Here is a 10,309-nt window from a genome sequence, read left to right on the forward strand (position 1 = left end):
TCTCTCACAAGTGCCGCCCAGTGACAGAATCTAACTGGGACCCATGGCAAGGGATTCTGGAGATGTCGTTCCCAGGTTCCTAGCCCCGTGATAGAAGGCAGTCGTAAGAGGGGTCAGGAATGATTCTGCACTGCCCAGAGGAAACTCTGGCACAGTCACAGGTGGGCCCTGCAATAATCTGGAATTCGGGAAAACACGTGGAGTAGTTATAACCCACCACAGATAACTCCGTGGTGCAGGTGGCAAGGGTATAAGTGGCCACAGTTTAATGGTGGGATGAAATCTACAGAGTAAATATTTGACCACTATTTTGTCCTCTGACTATATTCTCCAGCTCCTGGGATCTGGAGAGATGCTTTTTTGCAGATTTAAATCTTGAACAGCCTCCAGAGGAAATAGCATGCTGCAGAAGTCACTCCCCAATCCTTATTCTCACCAGGATCCATTTTTAGTTGACTGTGCTTTAACAGATTTAATGAATAACTCTGGACTCTGTTTTCCACCCTCAAGGAAAATTCTACTTGGTAGCTGCCCTCTTTCTCTGCTTATCTTGTTTCTTCAGGAAAGGCTTTAGTTTTAAAAGCTGAATTAGATGAAATGACTAAAGACAAATTTGAGGTAATTTTTAATTTAAATGATCAAACTTACACTCTCATCCCTATTTCCTGAGAGCAATTTCTTTCGATTCTTGCAGCTCTTTCTCACTCCATATCTCTAAATGTTTATACTGCTAGTTCTTGATTTTTCAATTTAGATATTATCTATTGACACCCTACTATTGAAAATGAGGAATTAGCTTTCATATAATTCAACACTCAGGTAAATGCATACACGCATGTGTGCACGCACACACAAACACACACAGGCATGCTTTTCCACTCATCTTCCCACTATAATTTTTTGGGTTAGATCAGTATTCAGTATTATATTATCATGATGATGTAATATTTATTCACAGCAGCATCATGTAATTTTCTGTATTTTTTTTCCTTGTAAACTTTTTGCTTTTTGTAGAATTAGTCATCATTTTATCCCCTTGCTTACTTTTAAGTAATCTCTAATTCATCCACAAACTCTCTACCAAAAGAAAAGAAAATCATCTCCTTTTCATCGACTGAACACATCTCTCCTTTTTATATTTTCTCAGAGACATCCTGGCCTAGGGTTTCCACTCTTCTGCTCCAATACAGAATGCCTCCTCCCTGGGCTTGCTGCCCACCACCGTCCTGAGATTGCCTGTCACCGCCAGCCAGGGTGACCTGGACCCTGTATCTTATTGCCTCTCCCCCTCTCCCCATGACACCAGGTGGTGGTAGCGGTGGAAGCACTGGTAGTGATGGTTACAGTTTCCCTCCATTGAGCCAAACGCTATATTTAGCTTCCCCTCCATATCATGACTCCCTCCTTCCCCTTCCAGATGATCCCACGTGTGTCCCCGGCATGTGAAAGTGGGAGGCTGGCGCATTCCAGAGCCAGAGAGTCTCCCAGCGGTCAGTCTGCCTGAGTGGGAAATAATGGAGAGATACCAAAATACAAATGCGTGGGAAGAGTTTCCAAGAAGAAGTTATCCAAACCATTTCTGGAAATAGATGATAACATTATTTCCCTAAACACAGGATGCCACAAAGAGAGCAAAGAGATTCTAATAAATGGTGCAATGTAAAAATGAGTTGCAAAACACCAGTGTTTGTCTCATTATTAAGCCAATTGTTTTGTGCTAAATGTTGTCATTGGGCGTCTATGACTGAACTCTGCAAGAGCCAGTGTCTAAAGGCTTTTTCCAAAATCATTTATCAGGCCAATGCTCCACAGACTACAGAATTTCGCCACCTTCCTCAAATTCAAATATTAGATAATAACTAAACTACCACAAAACTTTGGTCTTCTGAGGCTCCCGTGGAAGCCAAAAAACAAGATGCAAAAAAGCAATATTTTACCACACATTCCACAGAAAATACAAAATGTAACTGATTTACACCTTGAATATACATTTCTCCCCACTGCACATACAATACAGCAGAGCCCACCACTCAGTAAATATTAAATATATATTTGTTGTTGTTCAGTTACTAAGTCACGTCTGACTCTATGTGACCTCATGGACACAGCACAGCCGGCTTCCCTGTCCTTCACCATCTCCGGGAGTTTGCTCAAACTCGTGTCCACCGAGTCAGTGTGTGTCTATATATGCATACAGACACACACATAGTATTAGTATGAATTGTAATAGGCTGAGTATTTTAATTACTAAACACTCCAATAAATGGTATTGCTTGGGACTTCCCTGGTGGTCCAGCGGCTAAGACTCAACTTTCCCGTAGCAAGGGGCCCAGGTTTCATCCTTGGTCAGGAAATGAAACACTGCATGCCACAGCTAAAGATTCCACATGCCACAACTAAGACCCAGTCCAGCCAAATAAATCTATAATTTTTAAAATGGTATTTCTTCCCTAAGAGTAAAGTAGCGATAGATTCTATGATTATGACTCCTCTCCTGCTTTAAAAGAATCATATAAATCAATACAAACAACTTTTATGTTTGGAATACTCTGTAAAGTTGAAGATTCACTTACATGCAGTAAAATACATGTCTTAAGTATACAGCTTGGAGAACCCCTATGTTGCTATTAGGCCCTCATGGCACAGGGTACCATGTCTGACTCCAGAAGGTCACATGTTCGAATCAGGTCAGGGTCGTGGGTTTGACTTCCTGGTGGCTCAGATGGCAAAGTGTCCGCCTGCAATGCAGGAGATGCAGGTTCAATCCCTGGGTCGGGAAGTTCCTCTGGAGAAGGAAATGGCAACCCACTCCAGTATTCTTGCCTGGAGAATTCCAAGGACAGAGGAGCCTGGCAGGCTATAGTCCACAGGGTCTCAAAGAATCAGACACGACTGAGCAACTAACAAACATTATCCAGACCAAAATATAGAATATTTCCATCCCAAAAAGTTTCCTCTGCCTGTGTGCTGTTTGATACATTCCTAATAGAAAACATACTTTATTCTTTAGTAGAAAGTTATCAATTAGTAATGAGAATATTTGATTAAGTGAAACCTGAACACGGCAAGGGGAAAAGAAATGAATATTTATCAAGCAAATGCAGTTTGCCAGGTACTTTGACATATCATGCTAATCCTGTCAGGCAGGTGTAATTACCTCCGCTGAGGCAGAGCTGCCGCTTGGACTCTCAGAGCTTTAAGGACCTTTCCAGTATCTTACGTCCATAAGCAACTCAGAAGCCTTTTTTCCATCTAAGCACACTGCCAGATAATACAGTTCTACTACACTCTGCAACTATTAAAAAGTTGCCGGGGTGTGGTTTGTCGGTTGGCTAGTTTTTGCCAACTTTCATGCCCAATAATGAAACGTGTAAAGGATAACTGAAATCCAAAGAAAAGAAAAACGTTGAAAACACTTCTCTATTAGGTAGCCTTAAAAATAGTTTCAGGGACTCCCCTGGTAGCCCAGTGGTTAAGAATCTGCCTGCTGATGCCGGCGACACGGGTTTGATCTCTGCTCTGGGGAGATTCCACATGCCACAGCGCGCCTGAGCCCGTGGGCCTCACTAGTGGATCTGTGCCCCAGAGCCCTCAACAAGAAAGACCCGGCGAGGAAGAGCAAACCCCGCTTGCTGCAACCAGAGAGAACCCGAGCGCAACAGCAAAGACCCAGGGCAGCCAAAACTAAAATATACAAATAAGGAAAGTTTTTAAAAAATAGCTTCAGAATAGAAGAAAAAGATAGTGCCCATTCTAACCATACTTGAAAAGCACACAATATTGCTTTTCAATCTCCTTGAAATAGCCGCCTTTGTCATTGATTTTCAGGTCAGGTTCAGGGCCAGGAATAAAGGAGAGGTATTAACTAGATTCCCTAAACTCCCTGCAGTGCATGTGATCCCAGGGACCAGCTGACCAGTCCTGGGAGCCGTGGTCTGGGGTACCCTGCAGAGTGGTCCCCAGGGCCAGCTCCTGTGACTTCACGCCTGTGTGACCGACTGTCCCAGTTTCCCTGGACCACTGCAGTTTTAGCACTGACAGTCTAGGGTCCCAGGAAACCCCCCAGTCCCAGACAAACTGGATTGCTGGTCATCGTACTGCCCAGCACCACCGGTCAAAGTGCCTTAACGACATGGAATTCCAAGGATGACCGGGAAAGTGAGTAATATCAGAAGAGCAAATTGTTTCAATCTGTTCACCAAGAAGAGCAAAAAAGAACAGATATGCATTTGCTAATACACAGACAAGAAAGGACCAGAGGTGAACAGGGAAGCGTAGTCTCATTGCTTCCAGAGAAGGAACTCGGCGCTGGCTGATGGGGAAGGAATGGCTGTCCCCCACTGCCTGCCCTTTCAGAGTCATCTGAGTTAAATGGATGCAGATATATGACCACACCCATCCAGCATTGCTGGGCTGTGCTCCTCAGCTGGCTTTGCGGGGCTGCAGGGGTGGAAGGCAGGGGAATGATGGAGAAGAGCACAGAACCCCTCCGCCTGCTTAGACCAGCTTTGTACTTTAGCCATTGCGCTCCTCCGTAAGACTTCACTTAAATAATAGACTTTATGATTTTATTTGAAAGCCTAAAGATCATAGCATTGATGTATTGATCTTTTTACTTACAGTGTGTGGATACCAACAGTCCTTTACAGAAGAGGAACACTGAGGTCTGATGGCAAGGAGATGCCGAGTCAAAGGCATCAGGTTCAAATCCATGGTCCACACTCGTCTCTGTAACCAGAAGGACATTTCTTTATACCTTCTGATCTTTATGTCTTTATCTGTTTAAAAATGATGTGTGTATATATGCGTGTGTGTATAATATTAGCTCAAAGGACTGTTGTAAGGATTAAATATTGTGGTATTTTTAAAAGTAGCACTGAAGCAGTATGCAGCAAACATTCAATTACTGGCTAATCTGAAACTGAAGCAAAGTGCTATAAAGCATTAATGCAATAACACAGTTTAGACCTCAGGGATGTTTCAACAATGACCTCCCTCCCTCCACCCAAGCTCAGTGCTCAGTTACTGGACCACACAGAAGAGTATGTAGCTGAAGGTCAGATCTTCCAGATGCCAGAGTCTGCAGCCAACTCTAGGCTTAATCCATTCTAAGGAATGAGCTGTCCTCTAGGCACAGAAACCAGCCTAGAGGACCAGGAGGCAAAAGGTAAGAGCCTATGAAAGGAGGGAAGAAAGCAGAGGCGGGGGTGGTGGGCAGGGTTTCCCTGAATCGGCATGCTGGGTGCAGCGGGCTGGCTCCGTATAGGACAGGACACACTGGTGACAAGCACCCGCTCCAGGATCCTGAGCCAGATGAGGAGGAGGTGGTGCTGGGAGCTAACCCAGAGAAGAAGGGATGGAGGAAGGAAGATCGCCAGAAGGGGACCACGGAAGTGGAGAAAAAGGATACGGTTGGCGAGACCCAGTGCCAGAAACACTGCCAGAAAGTAAAAAGATTTCATTTAATAGTATTTCCAGTTAATCACATTTACCAAGGCTGACCACACACACACACACACACACACACACACACACACACAAAGTTGGTACACTTTCGATTCCCACGTCAATGAAAGTCATCTTTGGTGCTCATGAGCATCGCTTGTTTCTGATCCCTGCCTATCTGAATGAGGGGCTCCACCAACAACAGCCAGGGAGACCCACCGCGGTGGCCTTCACCTGGCGAGCCCTCGACAGCGCTTCTCAGCGGCCGTCTGAGCTGCTCCGTGCTTCCGGCCCCGTTCCCAGCCTCTGTCGTCTCTACCATACGATCCTGCAACCCCACTCAGAGAAAACCGTAATTCCAAAAGACACGTGCACCCCAGTGTTCATTGCAGCACTGTTTCCAGCAGCCGAGACATGGAAGCAACCTCTGTCCACTGACAGAGGAATGAATAAATACATACTATAATATATATAGCATATTAAATAATATATACTTTGGTTAGTATATATTATTGGCTAGTATATATATGTATATATCAATATATACATGTTGATATTTGACAGAAAACAACAAAATTCTGTAAAGCAATTATCCTTCAATTAAAATTTAAAAAACTATGCGGTATACATACACTTAATGGAATATTACTCAGCCATAAAAAACAATGAAATAATGCCATTTTCAGCAATATGGATGTACCAAGAGATTGTCATACTGAGTGAAGTCAGATAGAGAAAATGAAATATCCTATGATATTGCTTATCTAAAAAAATGATACTGCAGGATCTAAAAAAAATGATACAAATGAACTTACATATAAAACAAAAACAGATCCACAAACAAAGAAAATAAATTTATGGTTACAAAGAGGGAAGGGAGGTGTGGAATAAATTAGGAGTTTAGGCTTAACATAAACATGGTGGTGGTCTAGTCGTTAAGTTGAATCTGACTCCTGCAACCCCGTGGACTCTAGCCTGCCCGGCTCCTCTGTCCATGGGATTCTCCAGGCAAGAATATTGGAGTAGGTTGCCATTTCCTTCTCCAGGGGATCTTCCTGACTCAGGAAGTGAACCTGGGTCTCCTGCAATGCAGGCAGATTCTTTACCAACTAAGCTATGAGGGAAGCCCGCAGCTATGGGATTCAAACCCACACCTCCAAAGAGACTAGCACCTTAGACCGCTCTGCCACACTACCTGCATAACATAAACATACTGCTATACATAAAATAGATAACCAGTAAGGATCACTGATTAACACAGGAAACTATGCCCAATATGTTATAACTTATCAGGAAAGAGAATCTTTATAGATATAACTCAATCATTTTGCTGTACGCCTGGAACTAACACAACATTGTAAATCAACTATACTTCAATTAAAAAAAAAGAGCTCTACCTCCTCAAAAATTCTACCAACCAGTTGGCAGGGATTTATAGGCATTGTCATGTCAGCTACAATGAAACTTTAACCAAAGTCAGTAGAAGCTCTCTTAATCAACTTTTTCCTGCATTTAACCAGACTAACTGGATTTAACCAACACTCCCAGAGACCATGTAGTTCATTACCCAGGACTCTGGAAGAGTGAAACAGTGCTTTTAACAGTTCAGTTCAGTTCAGTCGCTCAGTGGTATCCAACTATTTTCAACCCCATGGACTGCAGCACACCAGGCCTCCCTGTCCATCACCAACTCCCAGAGCTTGCTCAAACTCCTGTCCCTCAAGACTGTGATTGCCATCCAACCATCTCATCCTCTGTCATCTCCTTCTCCTCCTGTCTTCAATCTTTCCCAGCATCAGGGTCTTTTCCAAGGAGTCAGTTCTTCACATCAGGTGGACAAAGTATTGGAGCTTCAGCTTCAGCATCAGTTCTTCCAATGAACATTCAGGACTGAATTCCTTTAGGATGGACTGGTTTGATCTCTTTGCAGTCCAAGGGACTCTCAAGAGTCTTCTCCAGCACCACAGTTCAAAAGCATCAATTTGTCGGTGCTCAACTTTCTTTATAGTCCAACTCTCATGTCCATACATGACTATTGGAAAAATCATAGCCTTGACTAGACGGACCTTTGTCGGCAAAGTAATGTCTCTGCTTTTTATATGCTGTCTAGGTTGGTCATAGCTTTTCTTCCAAGGACCAAGTGTCTTTTAATTTCATGGCTGCAGTCACCATCTGCAGTGATTTTGGAGCCTTAAAAAATAAAAGTCTCTCACTGTTTCCATTGTTTCCCCATCTAGTTGCCATGAAGTGATGGGACTGGATGCCATGATCTTAGTTTTCTGAATGTTGAGCGTTAAGTCAGCTTTTTCACTCTCCTCTTTCACTTTCACCAAGGGGCTCTTCAGTTCTTTGCTTTCTGCCACAAGGGTGGTGTCATCTGCATTTCTGAGGTTATTGATATTTCTCCCGGCAATCTTGATTCCAGCTTGTGCTTCATCCAGCCCAGAGTTTCTCATGATGTACTCTGCATATAAGTTAAATAAGCAGGGTAACAATATACAGCCTTGACGTACTCCTTTCCCAGTTTGGAACCAGTCTGCAGTTCCATGTCCGGTTCTGTTGCTCCTTGACCTGCATACAAATTTCTCAGGAGGCCGGTAAGGTGGTCTGGTATTTCCATCTCTTGAAGAATTTTCCACAGTTTGTTGTGATCCACACAGTCAAAGGTTTTGGTGTAGTCAATAAAGCACGATTTCCTGGTGGCTCAGTGGTAAAGAATCCACCTACCAATGCAGAAAATGTGGGTTTGATCCCTGGGTCAGGAAGAACCCCTGAACACTGGAAACCCACTCCAATCATCTTGCCTAGGAGATCCCATGGACAGTGAGGCCTGTTGGGCTGTTAGTCCATGGGGTTTTGAAGAACTGGACACGACTTAGCAACTAAACATCAACAGTTAAGCCAGGACAAACACACAAACTGGGAGACATGTTTACACCGAGCCAGCTCTGTTCTTTAACCCACTGACCAGTAGGCAACCACACACTGCTTCCCAGCAGCCCCTGCACTTGGGGGCCCATCAGCTGAGCTCCTAAGAATCACCTGTCAGCAGTCGCAGACACGTCTATGCCCACTGCATTTATCAGAATTATGTAATTAAATACTATGTAAACCAATAAAATAGAAGTGTAAAAAGAAAAGGTTTCTGTAAAAATTTAGTTGAACATCTCAAAAAACTCAAAAATGAGTTGCTTTAAAACCTGCTGCCTATTTAGGTATGGGTAAGGCAACTGTAAAATGTAGGAAGAAAAATACATGAAAACTCACGTCTAGACAGAGACAACAGTCAGTTTATTTTACAAGTGTTTTTAAGATCTTGCCCCACTTTAAAGAAATTGAAACTGGATGTGGTTAATGATGCATGACCAAAGTGGTTTACATAAGAATGAGAACATGGAACTCCAAACAATGAACTCATAGCAAGGAAAAGCTGGACCTTACAGTAAAACATAATCTGAACTTTTAAAATTTAAACTAAAATGCTTAAGACACTTAGATACCTATATCTATATATTTATCTCTCTTTAATCCTCAGCTGAAGCAGCTTTTTCAACTGACCAACCAATCTCTGGTCCCTACCTTGATTCTTGCCAAAATCACAGCAGGTCTTCTGTCTTCCCATGTAGACCAAGTCTTAACAGTAAGAGCTCTTTTGTCAATGTAAGGTGTTAGAAAGTATTTGAAGGGAAGGAACTTCCCTGGCGGCCCAGGGGCTAAGACTCGGCACTCCCAATGCAGGGGGCCCAGGTTCGAGCCCTGGTCGGGGCTCCCATAGACGCAACCAAGATCACACAAGCCATAACATGGATCAAAGATCCCTGATGCTGCAACTAAGACCGCGCACAGCCACACAAATAAATAAAACCAACTTTTTAAACTATTTCAAGGAAAACTCATTGATCACATTTTATTTACATGATGACTCTCAGGGAGGAAGATTTACCTCAAACTGGAAAAAGACCTAGGGGTAATGAAACTAAAAACGTCTGCTGCTCTACAAACAATGCTCCTGGGCAATGTAAATGTATATGAGAGTTTACACGACCATAACTTCCTATCGTAAACAAATTATGGCACAATAAGCAAATTTTATGGAAAATGAAAATGGAAACCTCATCTGTATGCCTCTTACCACAAATTACTGCCAAAACATACATACTTTAACAAGAAGAGGAAGTACTCAGCAGTGACAAATAAAGGAGAAAAATAAAACTTGGAGGTCAGTTTCCTTGAAAACAAATTCAAAGTTAGCGATTTAGCTAAAGTGTGTGAGGTTGAGGGTTGGGAGACATGAAGGAGGAAACCAGAAGTCAGTGCATAAAGAGGTAAAAGGAACGTGACGATAGTCGAACCCCTGTCCTCCTTACTCTGCTCCTTTTTTGAAAAATCACTAACTAGAGAAATAAGTCTATATCCGTTCACAATACTATTAGAAGGATGTAGAGAAAATAACAATAGAAATAACACCTACGTACGTTTAAGTCAGGCACTGTTCAAAGGGCCTTATACTTATCAACTCGTGTAAGAAAAAAGTGTGAGAGCTTTGAGATGAATAAGAGAATATTAAAGGAATGGAAATGGGATTCTATAAGGATATTGGTCCTCAGAAGACCAGATAAGGAGATAAGGATTTCATTATGACAAAAGAGACCTCAGTTGAACATAAGGGAAAAATCATTTGGTTATGAAGCTGAGCAAACATCAGAAAATTTTGGTGCAACTGAGTCTGCAACAGGCCACTTGCCCAGGGAAGGAGCCTAGATACAAGGGAGCTGGGAGAAGGCCAAAGGGACTGACAGACTGAATCCGGGTTGGCAGGAGCCCCAACCCTGAAGGAAAGCCATCACCCGGCTCCCACCCCAGG

The sequence above is a fragment of the Muntiacus reevesi genome, chromosome 4, assembly GCF_963930625.1.
Source record: "Muntiacus reevesi chromosome 4, mMunRee1.1, whole genome shotgun sequence".
NCBI lineage: Eukaryota > Metazoa > Chordata > Mammalia > Artiodactyla > Cervidae > Muntiacus > Muntiacus reevesi.